This window comes from Anguilla anguilla, chromosome 2, assembly GCF_013347855.1.
Source record: "Anguilla anguilla isolate fAngAng1 chromosome 2, fAngAng1.pri, whole genome shotgun sequence".
In the NCBI taxonomy this organism is placed as follows: Eukaryota; Metazoa; Chordata; class Actinopteri; order Anguilliformes; family Anguillidae; genus Anguilla; species Anguilla anguilla.
Window position 1 is genome coordinate 57,905,766 of NC_049202.1, and position 21,354 is coordinate 57,927,119.

At 44.3% G+C, this 21,354-nt stretch overlaps 1 protein-coding gene across 1 annotated transcript in view; it reads right to left on the reverse strand.

Moving 5' to 3' along the window:
• lpar2b (lysophosphatidic acid receptor 2b) overlaps positions 1–8,273 on the reverse strand; it is a 31,462-nt gene extending 23,189 nt beyond the window's left edge. Inside the window, exon 1 of the mRNA XM_035405627.1 lies at positions 8,069–8,273. The gene's annotated coding sequence lies outside the window, so the exon portion shown is untranslated. The remainder of the gene's footprint in view (positions 1–8,068) is intronic.
• Positions 8,274–21,354: the final 13,081 nt, after the last annotated feature.

Genomic DNA, 21,354 nt, shown 5'->3' on the forward strand with positions numbered 1-21,354 from the left:
ACATGCATATGCCTCCATGGTGTCTTTGTTCCATGCTGTTCCAGGGAACAGACCAGCGTGTCGCTATTCCCATGGGGGGCTGGAGAGAGAGCAGTCACCGAGCAGCGAATTTCAGTGCGCATTTTCACACTTCCATTTCTGTTTCCACTTCTCATTCGCCCGATAAGCATCGTTTGGGTTTTTCCAACCAACCTTAGCTCTTTGATGGAAAATGTTTTTTCCCCCACAAAATTCTAAGTCAGTGTTCTAGAACTCCAGTGCTTTCAGTTACCAATAGTGACTGCGACATGAGCATTAGAATGTTCAGCTAACAACATATTTGTGATCTCACAGCTTAACAGTTTTAAGATATGAAACTTCTGGCAGCACACAGTGCCAGATGAGAACTGTCAATGTGTGTTAAAAAAATAAAAATAAATAAAACATACAGAATTTATACATGACGCTGACCCTATGCAGGCATGTACATTTTTCCAGGTGACTACAACTTCTGGGAACTTCTACCCCAATTGATTATTTGCATCCACCCAATCATGAAGATGGAAAAAAAGGCCAGTTTGTTTCCAGTATTAATATTTGAATCTCACCTGGACCTGCCTGGTTTTCAGCTGGCAAAGAGTACAAGACTGTCGTTGTGCATTCTCACTTTGCTACATTTGTGGGGACTCTCTCCACCAAAGCGACTTGCACAGCTTACATTCTTTACATAGTACCCAGTTATGCAGCTGCACTTTTTTTCTTCTTCTTTTTTTATTTTTAAACTGAAGCAATTCAGGTTAAGTACCTTGCTCAAGGATACAACGGCAGTGGCCCAGCTGGGAATGAAACCTGCAATCTTAAGAGCCATGCCGCCAGTTCCCAAACCATTATGGTACACTGCCGCCCCATTTAAGAAGACGCTTCATTTTCTTGTTTGTCAAGGCTTCCCTTTTTTTACCCCCCCTTACCCACATCACACGGCATTCTTTTCTGCATCACGCTGTCCTTTACAGGAAATGAAAGCCCAAACACAGCCGAAAATTTAATGAGCCACAAAAGCTCAGCAGAGCCCACACATACTGCCACTCTGCTCTCCCACACACTCCTACACACACACACACTGCCACACACTCATCTCCCGCACACACAATGCTACACACAGCCATTCTGCAGGAAAAAATAAAGCTTTCCTCATGATGCCCAATTGCCTGAATGTGAAGAAAACACTAAAAATGTGCATTTCTTTGAGTCCGCTCTTTGATGTACAACACTACCTCAGCCATTACCGCCTTAGCCTCATTTAGTCAACAAAGTCAGAGTGGAGCGTCTAAATGTAATGAATATTATCTGAATCATAGCCAGTGTTTGTGGGGAGAGTGTAACTGTAATGAATATTATCCGCATCATATCCAGTGCTTGTGGGGACAGTGTAAATATAATGAATATTATATGAACTGCAGCCAGTGTTTGTGGGGACAAGGAGAGATGAATCTGCGCCAGGACGTGACATGAGAGGACAGACGGAGCTTTTGTCTGGACCCCGGGGCTGTCACCAGGCTCGCGTGCGTCGCCACGGCATTGGTCGTCGGGGACAACTCATTAGTGACAACGGTGACTGTCGCATTGTTTCACTGTGTGATTCCCCCCCCCCCCAAATAAATATTCTTAAACTGAAAATCATCACATTGCACGTGTCATCAAACCTGACCATATTTGAAGCATCCACATTTTTCTCCTATTTTTACCTTTTGTGACAGAAGATGAAATACACCGCATCACATCCTTTAAAAAAATTAGTGTGTCACTTAAAATAACGAGTAACCTAGCTATAACCTTAAAATCTTCAGTTAGGCAAACAATGGTTCTTCATACAGAAGAAGTATGAAGAACTAAAGATCCGTTGTTGTTTGTCCAACTCAAGATTTTAAGGCACCCAAGTTACTTGTTGGAGCCGCATTGAAATTTAAAAAGATTTTTTTTACAATGTATCCAGGAGGATTGCACCGCTCATACAGTTTAAACATTCTATCCACTTATGTCATATTGAGGTCATTAAGGCTAAGCTCCTCGCTCGCGCACTACAGCGCTAGTGGCACCCGCCCAGGATTTGAACCCGTAACCTCAAGTGTTACAAAGCCCTGGTTCCTACATGTGCCACACCCAGCCGTCGCCTGCCGCAGAATTACGCACTGCACACAGCTTTAGGGCGGGGTCCCGAGACTGGATTTACAAGGCCACTGCTGAATTCCTGCCCTGGTGCGAAGGAGGAGGAGGAATGTCAGCTAGGCAATTGTGGTGAATGGACAGTGTCAGTTTCACCTGGAAATTTTTACATACAAAACATTTCACACATAATATTTTGAGCAGTAATAACATAGCAATGATGAAATTTTATCTGTGTTCAGTAGATGGAGACAGAGACAGTAAATCAACGATACAGTTCAATCTGCTTCTGTTTTGCTCCAGAAAATGATGTCAGATAGGTCTATCAGCAAATATATGGCTTAGCTATGCCCAGAAGTCCTCAATAACAATAGTTTTTTCCTATAAATTACAAAAAATCGTTAACAATGTTTCGTTAGGCGCAGTGTCTTTTACTGCTACCACAGAGTGAATGAATAAGTGAATGCGATGATAAGAAAATCTTTGGTTACGCTGACCTATAAAACATAAAATATTCCAAAAGCAGAATTAGACATGTTATACATCATTAGAAAGCTGATACTCTCACCTACTGAATAAATGAATTGTCAATCAAGCCAGACTGTACTAAAAAGAGCGACAACGCCGTAAACGACACGTGTGGTATTACGCACAGCTATTTTGGAAGGTACCCAGGCATCACAAATGCGCGTATATTTCACAAACGGATTGTCCAAGACAATATATGACCATTCAGTCTCAAAATGAACATCTCTACGAGTAAAACCAATGGTAAGGTATTTATTCAATATTTAGTCCCAGATATTGACTGTAGAATAACATGGTAACATTTTTTTAAACTTTGTCTCGTTTATTTCGTTATTCAGTGAGCAGCGTTTTCACTGCTGTATAGGCATATCTTAGGGCTATTGTCAGGTTTACCTTGTTGCTATGACGGAATATGATTTTTGAGTGGCATTTTTATTTATATTAGCTTCTCTACCGACCTAGCTTACGGAAGAGGACGTGAAGAGACCGTATGCGGAGTCACAAAACTGACGTAATGTGAAACCAATCGGTGAATACGTCATTAAGCTTGCCCACCCGAACGGCTCTGCTGCGCTGAGCACGGTTGTCTAACCGTGCCGAAAATATTGTGCCGGGCATGGTATGTAAGCGTCCCGCGCCAAACCGTTTCCAGGTGGAAACACCATTGGAACCGTTCTTCTCTGTGCTCAGAACCGTTCGACCCTACGGTGGAAAAGGGGCTATTGTCTCAAACACAGTCTCGAGGCCATTATAGTGTTACAGTCAAAGGGTCAAGTCGGGAGCAGTGCCAAAATGTCATAAATAATGCTAACTTTAAATGATTTGCACACTAAAAATCTCAATGTGGGAAGACATCTTTCTCTGTCCCTGTTTGTTTATGTGTATCTGTGTATCCCTGTGAGTGTGTATGTGTGGGTGCGTGTGTGTGTGTGTGTGTGAGCGCGAGCGTGTGCTTGTGCGTACTTAGGGTGTTTTACAAGAACAAAACTGAGTCAGTAGACAGAAACCTGTCATTACAGAAACAGTCCCACACCTATTTCCACCCTCCCTTGTCTCCCTCTCTCTCCTCTTTATTTCTGCTGTATATTTACAATGTGATTTTCTTCCCCTTAAAGAAAAGACAGGTTGTAAGATGAAGGGTTTTCTTCCTTATTGCAGAAACCTAAGAGGCCAAACACAGGAAACATTCCCTTCCATATGGCCTGCACAGCAAAGCATGCTGGGACACCATAGTAATGTTTACAGTGGCAATACACTGCGTGTGTGTGTGTGGGGGGGTCAGGGGCTGGCTGTGTGCACAACACCACAGTGACAATGAGGTAAAATTCTCCCTGAGGGCTGCCACAGGCAAGGAGGAGAGAGAGTGAGAGAGAGAGAGAAAGAGAGAGAAAGAAAGAGAAAATTGAAGAAAGAAAGGAGTACAAAGGTGAGTGAGACAGAGACAGACACAAAATCAGAAACAGACAGAGAGACACAGAAACAGAGAGACAGAGACAGACACCAAAAGAGAGTGAGAGAGAGAAAGAGAGACTCCAAAAGGAATCCAGAAACAATAAGCAACACTTCCAACGGAGGTGAACATTAAATGTTAAGGGTGTAAGTCACTGAATTACAGGTGTCTAACCTTATCTGGGGGGGGGGGGGGCTGAGTGGATACAGGCAGTCATAGCAGCCCAGCACTATAACATCTGATTCAAGCAATCGAGAAGCATTGACTGAAGACCCCGGTTAGTTGATTAGTTCATTTGGGTGTGCGCGCGCACCTGCGTCAGCCCTCGAACAACTTGAGGAAAGAAGCGGTCCTCTGACACCAGCAGAATGGCAAAGAGAGCCCTACAGGGTCCCCCATACAATCACGTGTCATGTCTGCTAATGCAACATTCGCAAATGTGCCCATTTTGTAAAGTCAAAGCTGAAAAACAACTTGCTCAGTTGCCCCCCCCCCCCCCCCCCCCAAAGACCACTTCCTTTAAAGAAAGACCACACGAGACATCTGGTTGTGTAAACTGCAGTCGAGTAAATGTTCAGACCCGGAAACTGAGTCATTTTAGTCAAATAACAGGGGCTTGGATTGGCACGCACGCATGGCACCTCCTCCAAAGCAATGTGGGGTACCAAAGACCACCTCACATTCACCATTTAATTATCCGCTTCGCTTCCCCAAACACACTGTGTGCCTTTCCAAAAATGGGGAGTCCTCATTCCTGCACAGACTAACCTCAGGTTCTGACTAGGAGGAACATAGCCAACCACAACTTCTTCTTTTTTTCATTTGCTGAAGAGCCAACAATACTAGATATAAAAGAAATGCATACAGTGCATCCACTCAAATTCACTTAACCCTTTCATGTGATTACAGTGTTCTTAACTGAACATTCTCACTTCTGGTAACTGAAAGCAGTGAAGTTCTAGAACTGACTTGGAACTTTAAAAAAAAAAAAAAAAACATTCCAAAAAACCTACTCTTCAAAGGGTTGAATAACATTCACATTTTGAATAGGTCACAAGCACAACTGGCAGTATTTGGTGTAGTATAGTGGTAAAAAAAAGCTGGGTTTACAGTGCACCGGCTTTATGTTCAAATCTCATATGGTCCACTGCCCTTTGTATACTTAGGCAAAGTACTTAATTTCTTTTTTGTAAATCACACCCATACGATTTAATGTGTAAACAGATTGAACATAGAGTATCTGCTTAATGAATGCTATCAAATTGACTATGTCCTCTGAACTGATAGTGTCATAAACAGTGGATTATATCTGTGCTAATGTAGGAGGAATACACACACACACGCACCATGATCAGGACTGAGATTGTAATGACAGTATAACTGATGATATTAAAATCAATAGGAGACTTTTAACAATATTATTCCCAAGGTCAGTCATGTCAATAATGCCAACATCAAGGGAGTAGACCAAAAGCTACTTTTTTAACAAGGCAGACTCCTTTAAGAGGAATAATTATGAATTGAGTTTAGAGGCATCACAAAGGCCATTGACTTTTTAAAAAAAAAACAAAAGGTAAGGAGTAAGAAGGAAAAGAGACAAATACGAACTAACCCAAGGGGAGAAAATAAAACGACGAAGCTTACTCTTTCTTCTTCGGGCACACAAATTACATTTTTGTTTATTTAGAGTATGAACGACTGTTTTGGTTGGGTTTCGTAACTACGTAAGAGAACACACATTAAGATGGAGAATTACAGACCAGCCCCTTACCCCTGAGCAACACCGAAGGAAAACGTGCAGTAGCTCACAGACCGTTGTTATGGTGCGCTCGCTTGCCCTTGGTAAACACAAGCGAGGTTGCAATCAATGTAAGCTATCATATCATTATTGCCAGATACACAAGGTACAGTTTGCTAACCCACACAAACAGGACCAAACCAGAGAGACCGACACGCAATTACCAGTCTTCTCTTCCTTGTGCTTGCATAGCAACACGAAAGACAACTCCTCCATCGCCATCACAAGAAAACTACCGAGCCGTCAGTGATGTCACCGGACACCTGGAATTACATTCCACACTAAATATGGCTAAAAAAAAAATCCTTCTTAAACTGATTCTCATACATGTTTTCGCAACTGGCACAACTTTTCCCCAGATCTGTCATTGACACTAACGGGCCTACATTTTCACTCTGAAACCCCCCTCCCTTGAGTTTTTGAAAACCTGGATCCGCATTTCCACTCCAATTTGGCAACCCGCGCCATTGATATACTAGGGTTCAGCGCTGAATTGGACTGCTATGCCGCTATGTGGACTGGCTGGAAGATTCATTGTTCGCAGGTCGCCTTTCTTTGCATTGCAGCGGCGTCTGCGTTACCACTGGCTTCCCGAGGGCGTGCTTGAGCGCTCGTTATCTGAAAGCCGGTATCGGTGCGCTTGGTGTTCAGGTCTTGTCTTTCAGGTTTTAATATCGTGAGCCAAGCTGCAAGGCTGTCGTCTTTCTTTTTTTCTCTCCCTCTTACAAAACAGGACTCTCTCACTGATAGTGAGGCAGCTTCGCTGTTGGATACTCCGGTTGCATTCCAAACCGCTCCCTCGCCCTCCGTTCCCACAGTAACGCCGATCTCCGATCAGCGCCACGCAACTCGAAAGTGCCGATGACCGCTCCCTTCACGGTCGCTCCCTGATCTGGGATCAGTGAGAAAGGGGAGCGGTAAGAAATGCGTCCTTGTTTTATTACGCGATAGCACGTTCGTGGTCTGAGGACAGCATACTTGTCCAGAGAAGTATGCCGAAAAGCAACGAGGAAAGGAAACCGTGCCAAAGCAAGCGCGAAACGTTTCTGCAACGCTATCAGCGTACGGCACCCAAGAGTTTACTTCTTCAGTGGAATCGCTTTTCTTAGGAACACAGTAGTATTAAAATAGCTCAACGTTACATACAAAAAACAACCCCTTCATTTTTATGAGAGGAGTTTGGCGCTTTTGTCACCTGCCCTCCGTAGTTATAGATTAATGTGGACGGCTTGTACGATACATCATTGTTATAGTAAAGTAAAGTACATAAAGTAAAAGCAAGAAACGTCAATGGATCTTGACCATACCACACTGTTTAAACTTGTCGTTCATGCCGTCTTGATGTTAAAATACCATGTTTGCTTTTCCGTGTCTTTGTTCGAAGCACAGAGTCCGCTTTAGATCTAAAGGAAATAGCGCATACCTTAGTTGACGCATAACGCTAAATAATAAACTTTATAGCCTCGCTTCACAGGGCAATTCGTACGCGCACAGGGTGCGTCTCATGAACAGTGTGTCGACCGTCAGATAACATTCATAAATACAGAAACCTCGGTACAAACGTCAATGCCGCCTCTTCTCAGAATGAAACTCTCTTCTGAACATAAAAAAACCCTCTTGATACTTTTGGCAAGCGATTTGCGAATTTTGCCATCACCAAAAAATAACAATAGGCAATGTAGTTAAATCCGAATGTGTTACTTCTTTGTTGCTGTACGATAAACAACTTGAGATCTTGACATTGCACTCTCAGATTTCTTGGAATGGTTTGTAACTCCGCGTTGCGTTATCATAACCACATGCCAACACGACCGATGCCACATCTAGCATACGCGCGCACGCCTCCACGAACCCCAACGATCGCGAGGAAGTCTGCACTGGAAGTTAAGGTCTGGAAAACATTGACAGGGTTATATCAGGACGAAATGGGACACTTTCGCGGGAAGTAGGCGAAGTAATTCTTAAAACCCAGTTGAAAACTCACGTTTTCAATGAGAGTAAACCGTCCTACTAGTAGCAAGCCAAGGTCCTACACTTCCTGTCGAGAATTTCAGTTCGGATTTTGGTGAACAAACAGAAACAGCGCGTGGAAGAGCAATAAGAGTGTTCTTTATTTAAGTGAAAGTTGCAAAAAATTAAGTTTTCCTTACCGATTCCTTTTAGCTTCTATTCCATCCCTCCTCCGAAAAGAACCGAAATAAATACTGCAGATTGCTCTGGATATTGTAATCCACAATCCAGTTTCGGACGGATCGCGCGCTCGTCAGTTGTATACCTGCGTACGGTCACCTCTCCGACACCAAGAAAGGGCGCGGCAGAATCGGGACCGATCTACAATACTGTCTTTGGCTTGTAAAGACAACCTGAACACCCTTGATCCCGCCTCTCGAGTCTCTGATTGGTGGAATTCCGTGCGCCGTGGCCAATTGTGCGGAACAATATCTTTAAATTGACAGTCCTGTTCAGTCCTGCAGTTGTGGTACTGTAGGGTTGTAATTAAGATATAATCAAAGTATGCAAAATGTGTTCTTCCTGTGCATGTAATTATATTTTACAGACATTGGGGTTAATGGTAGGATATCGTTTATTTGATCAACTTGTCTGTGAGCTGGTTGATCGTTTTATTTTCCTCCAGACTTTGCCCAGGTTAATCGGCTCATTTTGAAGTTATATGCGCGCAAAAAAAAAAAAAAAAAAAAAAAACAGTCCAAGGGCGTGTTGTTGCTTGTTTCGCAGAGCCTGCTTTTGTGTTCTGTAATTCCCTTTTTTTTTACTGTTCTTTAACGGAAACCAAGGCACGGTTTTTGTCCGACAGGTTAAGCTGTAGGGAGTCCTGATGAACTACTGGAAGACGCCATGGGACAGGGTCCCTGTGGAAAAACCATGGTTGATCATTAGCGCTCCCAAGCGAAATTGTCTCTACATCCATCTTATTACGGACTTATCCCACGCTCCAGCGCACGCGCACACGTTCTGGTCTGCTCCACCACAAACTGGATTGATCTAGACCAGGCGTTGGCAATTCCGATCCCGGAGGCCCAGTGTGTATGACCAGTGTGTTGGTTTTTATTTCCACCAATTAAGCTGAGCTAACTGGCTGTATGCACTAATACTGGTTCACTTGTGGATTATCACAGTAAAACGTTTCATACAGGGACAGCACAGTCTTCAGCTGTCATTCATACGCTTATCATGTGGCTTAAAATGCTTAAATGTTGGGGGTTAATTAAGTAATTAAGGCCGGAAGTTGGCACGAGAACCAGAAACAGATACGGCCCTTGTTGCCCACCTCTGATTTAGACAGAAATAAGCAGACTGTAAATCCCACAGCGATGGATCATCAGCCACTCCTGGGTCTTGACAAGGCTGAAGGACCCCCACAGATTTGTGGCAGAGTGCGATCCCTGTCACCATTTAAGAAGTCGAAGTCAGATTTTTAGCCCTTTTTTCCCCTGGGGCAGTTTACCACTGGCAAGTTTCACACTCCGATCATTTCAAATACTTATCAGATTGTTAAGTAGTGTTAAGTAGTAAGATAGTGTGCGCTCAAAATATTAATTGCCCAGAGAAATTATTTGGTTGGTTGTCAGAAGAACAGACTCATGGCAGTGCCAGTGGCAATATTTCTCTGGAATTTGTCCTTTCTGTTTTTGCTCTCCTTACTGTAAAACAGCGTGAGATGGCACAAGAGATCAATTAATATCTAACTGAATATGAATCAACCAGTTTCAGAATGTCTGCGTACAGCCTTAACTAGAAATTCCTGAATTTGGCAAAGCCAGAGTTCAACCCTTTAAGGTGTGAAATCACAAATAGCAATCATCACTGGAAACTGAAAGCAAGGGAGTTCTAGAACACTGACTAGGAATTCTGAGGGGAAAAAATAAAAAAACATTCTAAAACAACCTATTCTTCAAAGGGTCTAGGGAATAGCTGTTCATGAGGTGCAGTGTTAGTCCAGCCAGGCAAATTCAGGAGTTAAAATGAGAGAACAAGGTCCTACACGGCACACTAGGACCGGCTACTGTTCTTCCTGGAACCAGGAGATGATCTGGTCTGTTGGCAGTCAAGAGTAAGAGGTCTAGAAGAGCAATGAGCTGGAGAAACAGTACTCTCTTACCTGCAATCTATTATGAAATCTTACATACCTGTGATCTGTTGTAAAATTTACATACTGTACCTCAATTATCAAACCTTACACGCTTATCTATTATCAGCCCTTACACACTTGTGATCTATTATCAGCCCATGCACCCATGCCAGGCCACTCCACTGCACTCCTTATCCACTTCTTTCCTTACTGTTCCCTCCCTACAGAGACACCCTCGACCGTGTCCCGCTTCTCAATACTCCAGGGGTGGAGTGAGCTCCTCACTGCAGTCAGGTCAGCAAGAGAGACTTCTGAAAAATGCACAGGGTCGGTCAAGGGCATCTTGGCTGTGCTAACACTGAACCCTGAGCATTTATTATTATGGAGTTTACTGTCCCTGCCTGTATGCCATATCTGAAACCATATACTGCACATTGCTTATCTCCCCCTTGCACTGTAGGCATCTGTTTATTTTTTTTACTGTGGGTTTATCCATTAACTGCTCTCCGCTGCAAGGCTTGGAGTCAGCTCAGCTCTTTGTCTAAACCTGTACGGTACGCTCTTATCTTAGAGTCTGTGGGGAAGAAGAACGTCAGCCAAATGCCTGAATGTGAATGTAACATGCATGAAGGCTCCATAGCAGTGCCTCCCCACCCCCAACTGGGGGGGAGGTGGGGTCAATAAGGGAGACTAAAATGGGTTGCCAGATTTTATTAATATTGTACGGGTTGCCAGATTCCTGTAGGTATGTGAAAAAAGAAATAAAGGCGTGTATATTTCGCCCATCTAACAGGCAATATCTTAAGTCACATTAAGCATGCGCTAGTTCAGTGGACCGCACCGGTTTGAAGGTTCTGCAGGACTGTTCTATGCTGTGTTCCAGCAGGACAGGTGTCCACCTAGTGTCCATCGTCTACAGAAGGTCCTTTCTTGGTCTATAGCCTCCTGAGACCTGCCAAAATTAAGTATAAAATTTATTGACATTCTTGACAAGTCTCTTGGATAACGAAAGCAGTGAAATATGCTGAAATATGTTCATATATATATATATATATATATATATATATATATATATATATATATATATATATATAATTTTTTATTTTTTTATTGACTGTCCCTTGTATCCTGAGTTTCAGCATGGTGGAATATATGGTTTTTGAGACTCATGGAATGAATTGCCAAGGGGGATAGGCACACATTTGGCTTCCAGTCATTTCTGAACCTAAAACCTAAAACGAACATAATAATGTGGAAATAAACAACTTGAAATAAGGAAATAAGGTTTGCTTTTCAGGTTTCTGAATTGTAGTGAGGCCTTTTCATCTGTCTCTCTCCCTCTCTCTCTCTCTCTCTCTTTCTCACACACACACTCACACAGGCACTCTTTCTCAGCCTGCATTGCATTGTTGGAGGTCTGTCAGAGATAGGGAACTTGCCTGGACAGCCTGTTTAGCTGTTTCCACAGTTGTTAGCAGGGTAGGAAAGGCACGCTCAGACGCACCCAGCGCGCGGCGGATGGAATTCAGAAGGTTCGTGCCTTTCCACCTGGAGCAGGAACTTCACCTGTTTCCGTTGCCCTTTTCGCGTCACTTATTTTTCCACATTCGCTGTCGAGTGGCGGCTCTCACGGCCCTTACGGAAACATCACTGCAGGCGGGTCTAGAACGTCACAGTTGCTGAACCGCTGGAAACCGCCCCCCTCCCCGCCCCCCCCCCCTCCGCCCCCAGTAGTGAGCCAGGGGAGGTGGGGTGAGTGCTGATGGCTTGGTGGGGTGATTTTTTTTTCAGTCTATTTCACAATACCTCTCGAAAAGGTTTAATATCTATCTATCATTTTGTCTGGTGCTACTCATAGTACTCAAGTTGAAAGAACACAAAAAGTGTAAAATTGATGTATGATATGTATACCAGCAAGAATAACCCTCTTGCTGGTATACATAGAAGAATTGTAATTTGAGGCTTCGGAAAGTTCAATTTCTGTTAATCTTTGGGTATAAAATACAACACTGGATAGATGACATTGTAAGCTTTTCATACATACCATATCCTGCATTGTTTAACGTTTTTTATACGTGTTTTAAATGAGAAACGGTGAAAAAAACATGAAAAACAAATAATTCTGGACGGGTGCTTGCACATAGAAAGCTACGATTGCCGTAATTATATCATACGTTTTCTAATGCTGGGGGACCTTCCAAAAAATCACTGTGGGACAGTGTCCCTCCAAGTGGGCACAAGCGCAAAATTTTGAGAGCCCTGTACAAGGAGCGTTGCTGTGAAACTCAGCTCAACCAGCGTCTCAAAACCGTGATGCAGCCAAAAAACAGAACAGTGATTTTTGCAGACTTGTTTTTTTTAAATCGAATCATGACCGCAACAAAGCAAAAAAGGAATTCACTATATTTGAATCATTACATTACATTTATTTGGCAATGGGGGGGGAGGTTGCAGTCTCGGCTCAAAAGTGACCCAAAATGAACCAATACATCAGTCTGGCCATTGCTTCAAGTCAACTTCAGCTGATCAGCTGTGCTATATAGTCAGTCGGGAACTGTGTTTGTAACTGAGAGCTTGCAGGTTTGATTCCCAAGGGGGAGGGGGGGCACAGCCATCACATATCATTGAGCACAGTACTTAGCCCGATTTGCTTCAGTAAACATCCAGCTGTATGTGATTGTATTAGAAAGCTGTTTAATGTAAGCTATGGAAAAGACCATCTGCTGAAAGCATAAAGTTAAATCATCTGTGTGCTTAAGGTCAAAATGATATAATATGATTTATATTTGATCCTCTGCATGTGGTAATACTTACAGGTGCACTGAAACTGACAGATTTATGAACACACTCATAACACCCCAGAAGGAGTCATGACATGGGAAAGAATAGGCATGGATCACCACAACATAAATCAATAAATCTGGTTAAAAAACAAAACAAAGTAAAAACAATTACAGACAGTTATAAGGCACAAAAGAGAGACTACACCAGGGATACTCAAATATGGCCCATGAGGCCAGCAGTACTGTTGATTTCCTTTACTACCTGATAGGTGATTGATCAATTAATGCCACTGATTGGCCACTGATTGAGGTTTATCATTCCTGGTGCTCCCAGTCCTGATTAGAGGGGAAGACTAAAAACCAGCTGTGCTACTGGCCTTGAGGGTCAGATTTGAGTATTTCTGCTCTGCTCTAGAGCCCCTGATTTGCCCTGGAACAGCAGCATTGGCACACACCACAGGTGGGCCAGATTTGAGGGAGCCAAGACTATGTGTTCACTAGCCTTCTTTCCACAGCTTTCCATTTTTGTTCTAATTCCAGATGAGCTAACGTGTGCTGGCCTTATTTTTACAGCTATGCTAATGCCAGGTGAGCTAATACGTGCTACCCTTATTTCCACAGCTATGCTAATGCCAGGCGAGCTAACGTGCTAGCCTAATTTCCACAGCTATGCTAATGACAGGTCAGCTAATGCGTGCTAGACTTATTTCCACAGCTATGCTAATGTCAGGTGAACTAATGTGTGCTAGCCTTTTTTCCACAGCTATGCTAATGCCAGGTCAGCTAATGCATGCTAGCCTTTTTTCCACAGCTATGCTAATGCCAGGTGAGCTAATGCATGCTAGCCTTATTTTCACAGCTATGCAATGCCAGGTGAGCTAACGCATGCTAGCATTCACATGCTTTTTTACAGACGCTTCTAGTTCTGGGTTTCAGTCACAATTCTTTTTAAGTCTGTGCTCCCTCTAATCCCGCTGTTCTTCCTCTGGGGCAGTCAGGGTAAAGGGGTGGGTCACAGCTGTGAGCGAGGAAGGGGGTCATCACAGGGAACTTGCTATTGATGTTAACACCAGGGGGCCATTACAATGGGGGTGATTTAGAGCAGGGGTTTCAGAACAGTTTTGATCCAGTGACCTCCCCATCGAAGAGGGTGGGGTAGGGGGGGAAGTTTAAGATTGTAATCGCAGACCCCCTGCGGTACCTCTGCAGACCCCCTTGTTGAAACTCCAGGATTTAGAGCGATTTTGGTGCCCCTGAGACCCAACACCATACAGGCAAAGTGGTTAGCGTTGTAAGTCGTTGCAATGAAACTTTCCGGAGCTTTTACAGGCTGGACCGGGATGGACTGATTGTGGAAAAGCAGCGACTGAGAGTCCCTTCACTGCCAGACACAGCACAATATATAAAAATACAATGCTGTGGAGATATATTTACTATATTTTTTAAATGTTCACATTTACAGTACATTGCAAAAATATTTAATTCCTGTGAGCACAGGAAACCAGGGTCTGGCCACAGCAGTCAGGAAAGAGAAACCAACTCAAGTTCCGTCACCTGCGGGAGTTTAGACAAAGAAGCTCTTTGATCATTAAAAAAAATATACAGACAGGGAAGGGAAGTAAGAAGTGCTCACTTCCTCATTTTGAGAGAAGGTGTTGTGGAAAACATACGCATTTCAGTGGAGCTGCAAAACCACCTCACCTATGCATGGTGGAACGGTGGAGGGGGGCTGAGAATGCGGTGGGGGGGGGAATTCTCGAGGGCGGGGGGATAAACATGAGGGGGTGTAGGACAGACCTCAATGTTGCACACTGGGTTAACTGGACATGCGTACCTGTGTGAAACAGACTCACCTGTAAGCTGTTCCTGTGTGTGAGACCGACTCACTTGTAAGCTGTTCCTGTGTGTGAGTCAGACTAACCTGTAAGTTGTACCTGTGTGTGAAACAGACTAACCTGTGACTGTGTACCTGTGTAAAACTGTCAACTGTGACTATTTGTGTTAAACAGACTCGCCTGTAAGCTGTTCCTGTGTGTGAGATGTTGAGTCCTTCAGTCCCAGGTCTCAGTGCCGGTCGGGCGAGAGATCAGCAGATTCAGCACACATGGAACCGGTTACTGTCATATGGAATCATTCTGGGGGAGGGACTTACTGTCACACTGAGCATGTGTGTGTGTGTGTGTGTGTGTGTGTGTGCATGCAGGAGCGCATTTGTGTGTCTGTGGTGTGTGTAAACATAGGGCTTGTTTTGCTGTAATTAGGAGTGTTCTTGCAAAACTGTCCCCACCCTCCCCCTCCCCCCACCCCCCCATTCCATTCCTGTCATTCAGTCAACGGAGATGATGTCATCTCCCTCCATATCCTCTCTCTTACCCCCGGCTCAACATCTCTAAACGGCTCCTAGTAAAACCCGAACCCCGCCCCCCCTCAATGCCTCAATGGAAGAACATCTACCATATGTGATGTGTCACATGATCCGGGTGGGGCTGTCACATGACATCAGTGGCATGTGCCGAGACTGCTGCCGCTGCACGCCCATGTTGCCAGGATGGACAATGCCAGTTCTCATAAACCTCACCTTTTGTCCAGAAATCCAAACATGACATCATGGCATCACTTTCGAGGTGGAGTGGGGAGTGGGGAGTGGGGAGTGGGGGGGTGGGGGGGGTGGGAGTGTGGGGGTGTGTAAGACGTAGTTTGATTTTCAGCTGGAGCTGGGGAAGGGTTGGGGGTTTAGCGAGAACGGGGGGGGGGGGGGGGGGGGGGGGGCGTAGAAGATGACTTTTTGAACACAGCAGATAAAATCTGAGCCTGTGTTCATGAGGCATCTCAGAGTAGGAGTGCTGATCTGGGATCAGTCTATTCTTTCAGCTCATTACAGATTAAGATCTAAAAAACAGGGAAATTAACACACGCATACGTACATGCACTCACACACACACTCTTTCACACACACACACACACACACACACACTCTCTCACACACACACGCACGCACACACACTCACACACTCTCACACACACACACGCAGGCACACACACTCACACACTCTCTCACACACACATGCACACACATACAGACACACACACTCACACACTTTCTCACACACACACACACGCACACTCACACACTCTCTCACACACACATGCACACACAGACACACACACACACAAGCACACACTTACAGACACACACACTCACACACTCTCTCTCACACACACACGCACACACACTCACACAATCTCTCTCACACACACACACACAAGCACATATATACAGACACACACACTCACACACTCTCTCACACGCACACACACACACACATGCACACACATACTCACACACTTTCTCACACACACGCTCACACACTCTCTCACACACACACACAAACACACACATACAGACACACACACTCACACACTTTCTCACACACACACTCACACACTCTCTCTCACACACACACACAAGCACACACATACAGACACACTCACACACTCTCTCTCTCTCACACACACACACACAGACTCTCTCTCTCACACACACACAAGCACACACATACAGACACACTCACACACTCTCTCTCTCACACACACACACACGCACACACATACTCACACACTCTCTCTCTCTCACACACACACACATACTCACACACACGCACGCACGCACGCACACGCACACACACACACACACACACACGCACACACACACACAGGGGTGGGGATGAAGAACAAAGGCGTGTGTGTAGTGGGTTTGGAGTGTGTAATTACTGCGCAGTGATCACCACAGGCCTGCCCCACCAGTGCTGGGAAAAACGCCCTGGAAGCCGTTCACACAGAACTCACACAGCATCTCTCCCTCCCTTTCTCTCATTCACTCCCTCACTCCCTCTCTTTCATTCTCTCTGTCACTGCATCTTTTTCTTTCTCTCCCTTTCATTCTCTCTCAGTCACTGCATCTTTTTCTCTCTCCCTTTCTCTTTCTTTCTCTCACTCACTGCATCTTTTTTCTCTCCTTCACTCCCTCTCTTTCTCTTTCTCTCACACCATCTCTGTCTTTCTCTTTCTCACTCCCTCTATCTATCTCTCTCTAGTTCAGTTTCAAGGTGCTTTATTGGTATGACATGCACTGTGTTGCCAAAGCGAGAGTTACATTTCTGTTTCACAGCGATCACATCTTTTCCTGTTTGGGGCACCAAGTTTGCTTGTGTCTTCCTGTTGTGTCTTTCTTTCTTTCTCTCAATCTCTCCCTCCCTCCCATTTACCCCCTATCTTTTTCATTTTAAATTCAAAAGGCCATACAAATTTAGTGCTGCAAATATAATATGTTTAGGAATAAATAAAAATAACAACAGAGCTAACAAAAATAAATAATTATATGTTTGTAAATTAAAGGGCAACGATGCCAATGTAGCTGCTAGGCAGTTTTAACTTTCAAGGAAAACTCAGAAATGTTAATGATTGTGGGTTGGAACACCACAATCATTATGAGCAATCCTGACAGACAGTTTCACAACAAGACTATTACTACTGCTAGTACTGCTACTGCTAGCACTACTACTACTGCTACTACTGCTAGGACTGCTGCTACTGCTAGCACTGCTACTACTACTGCTACTGCTAATACGGCTACTGCTAGCACTACTACTACCGCTAGTACTGCTGCTACTGCTAGCATTGCTAGCACTGCTGATAATACTGCTGCATAGCAGGACGGAGTGTAGCACAGTGGGTAAGGAACTGGGCTTGTAACGGAAAACATTTAACGGGGGTTGGTGGGGGGTCTAGTAAAAAATATACACACAGGCACGTACACAAGCACATAGGCACATACACATGCACACACAAGCACATGCATACAAGGAAGAAATCAGTTTAAGGAGCTATGGCACTTTTATGGCAACACTGCCCTCTGTTGGCCACAAGGGGAAGTTTACACAACAGAGCCCACAGAAAGCCTTTTTTGAGATGAATATTATTACCATTCCTAGAACAAGAAAAATCCCATTTGCATTGATCTTGAAAATGGCATCATAAGCTTCCAGTAAGATCTAAACATAAATCATTTCTGATTTTACATTCAATCTTGTTTTTCGGTTGGCCCTAAGGCACACGCAACCTGTATTCTATATATATTTATATATATATATATATATATATACAGAGCGCTCACCCTCAGGGGTACAGCACTCTCTCAGGGGAGTAGTGGACTCTCAGGGGGGTAGCACCCTCAGGGGTATAGCACTCTTTCTTGGGTGTAGCACCCTCAGGGGTATAGCACTCTCTCAGGAGCGTAGCACTTTCAGGGGTACAGCACCCTCAAGGATGTTGCTCCCTCTCAGGGGTATAGCACTCTCTCAGGGACGTAGAACCTTCAGGGGTATAGCACTCTCTTAGAGGCATAGCACTTTCAGGGGTATAGCACCCTCAGGGGTGTTGCTCACTCTCAGGGGTATAGGGGACTCTCAAGGGGTGTGAAACTCTCAGGGTCAGGGGTGCAGCACTTTCAAGGGTGTAGTACTTTCAGGGGTGTACCCCAAAATTCTGGGCCCTGTGCATATGCAGCCTTGTGGCCTTCCTTCCAGAAGCAAAATGTATAGTCCCTTGAGCCTCGCTGTGCTTGGGGCTCCGAGCAGTCACTCATTTCCCCCCACTATGACCCCCTGGATCACTTTTGGCAGATTTTCCCACAATGTCACCCCTGTTCGATATATAGCCTCAAGACCCAATTTAACAGCACCCAGAACCAGGGGTGCAGCTGGGGATTTTGGGCCCCACCACCCCAGAAAACCCCATTCCAACACAATTACAGCAGTAAGTTAGTTTCTGTCGAAGTCTGACGGTCTCTGTGCCTGTACATGTCCATGCATCCAGGTTAAACACGAACTGGCGAAACCGTGCGGGGAGCACGCCATTCAAAAGCGGTTCATCACTTTCCATTTTCTGTACCAAACATCTGATCCAGAGCATGTCAACCCCAGTTCTGACCACAATCATGTTGCGGAACAAGTTTAAACTGGTCGCGAGTTAGCACCCTGAACAAAATCAATTGACATTCCAAAACTGAACAATAATCCGTAACATACGGAGCTAACTTCTGATGTGCTTACTAAAGGGGCCTAATCTGACCGTGACCCCGCACAAGCTAAACGGCCAAGGAGCGATCGGAAGCAGAAGTGACCTTGACTGCGCAGGGAAACACTTGGACGCCTGCAGTTCTGCACGCGCGCATCCAGTCCATTTTCATACATGCCTTACCTCCATCATGTCGGTGTAATGTAATATGGTCGCTTGAAGGGTAACGGGGTTGCCATATAAAATTAAATTCATCATTCCCAATTAGTTTTATTTTCGGGGTCGCCTGTGGGAACCATTTTTAATCGCTGTAGCGCGTGAATGGGCCGCAGAGTGCGTGATCCCATAGCTTCGCCTGTGACGGGGAGTGATCATCGCTGGCTGAACGCTGGGTTAGGGATGATTCAGTCGGCAGCGACCCCTGCTGATGGACTTGCTTAAAATTCGAGTGGTTTATAAGGCCAGTTCAATTCAGGGATTCAGCAAAAGTTTCTGAACACCCTACGTCCCACACACTCTCTGGCTTAATATCCAGTCAAATGCATGAGCGATTCATTACTGCATTTAAGGACCATGCAACCAAATATTTAACTTTTTATACTTTTTATTATTGCTTTGATTTACTTTTAAGCTCGTCCTTTAACTGACTTATGCACAGCTGAAAATGGGGGGGGGGGGGGGGGGACTCTACAAAAACAGCCGTCTCTGTAATATGGAATATTACTGTCTACAGTTTCGCAAAAATGTCCAGTATTCATCATTCCCAGGCACACTCCGACGGATGAGGGCGCTGTGGTTTTGTCAGGATCACGTAATCAGTTCGGCCTTGGTCAGCATATATACGGTGTAAAACTAACAATCAAAGAAATTCTGAATAAATATATGTGCGCACTCGAACCCCTGAGGGAGGCATCAGTCCTGTCATTTTCTGGAGCTTCCCTTATTCTCAGAGTTTCTCCCTGGAAGTGCTATGGTGGGGGGGAGGCTTGGTCAATACAATTATATGATGCATGTGATATATATGATAAAAAAATGCATGGGGGGCAGTACCAGTCCTATGCAGATTTGTGACCCCCCTCACCCCCTAAGCATGGCTGCATATTCTGCATTTAACACTATCCCCTCCTCGTGCATGTGGTACTTCACAGACTCAGCCTCCCTCCTGCACCTGCTAAGGTAGCTAATGTCGTCAGCACCTTCCCAGCCCGATTCTGGACAGCAGCAACGTCTGCAGGCTGCTTTCTTTCATCTCAATCCTCTTAAGGTGTGACGTCACAATCACAAGTGTACGACTAGAATGCTCTCAGCTGAACAAGTGCTGGTGACACAATCAACTGAAAGTGACCTAGAACACGGAGTTCTAGAACACTGACTTTCAAAGGGTTTTTGAACAACACATTGCAAAAAAAAAAAAAAAAAACCTGCTCTTCAAAGTTGGAATCGGCAGCCAATTCAGAGCCGATAACCACAGGAGGAGAGTTAACCATGTGATCAGCACCTTGGATAAGTTAAGTTTCCATTAACAACAAAAGGAGGAGCAGGCAGAAGTTCATATGAGTCCAAAACTGAACTCCAAACCATCAGTTGCATTCTCCATGTGATCAATATTGCATTCTGTGATGTCACAAATAGAGAAAACAATGGATCTGTCACCATTGCAGTGCATTCCCCAGTTAAATGACCGCTCCTTACAATTCAGTGGTTAGAGGAACAGGATTTTCCAATGACATCATCACTTATTGAGCAGGTAGAGATGAGGGTGAGACAGAACAAATCAACTGTGATTTTTCGGTGGAGTTCCCCGTCTATATCTGTCTAGGAAACTTTGAGCACGGAAGACAAGCAGAGAAACCAGTTACCTCGCCAGCCAGAAACCAGGCTGTTAGTGCATAACGAGAAAAACACTTCTTCCACAACCTCCTCCTCCCTTTAACCAGGACAGGGAGGCCATGTAGCATAACAGGGAACTAGGCTGATAAAGGCTTTGAATCCCAGCTGGGGGCACTGTCAGTGTACTAACTGAGCAAGGTGTTTTTCGTTACAAGACCAAACCCGAGGTTTTTTTTTCAAATTGTTTTAATTTTTTCTTAAAAAAAAAAAAAAAAAAGAAGGTATTTCCATGATCATAACAGACTGAATCGTTCTCCGGAACACCCCACTTAGTGACTTACAAACTTTTAAACCCAGGAAAATGTCACAAAAACAAAGCCAGCAGAAAAACAAAACAAAACAAAAAAACTAAACAAACACAAAACACAAAATTCCAACACAAAGAAAAAAAAAACTTGCTGAACTGAGAGTCCGCACTTTTTTATTGAACTGTAGAATAGGTATCTATGGCACATGACGTCAAACTGTTACCATGGAAACAAAACAGTAAAATACATTAAAAGGCATGAAGGAATGAAGAAAAAAAAGTGTTATTTTCTTGCATTTATTCTTTTGTTACTATTTTTCAGTAACCAAATGACTAGCAAAAGAAAGCATC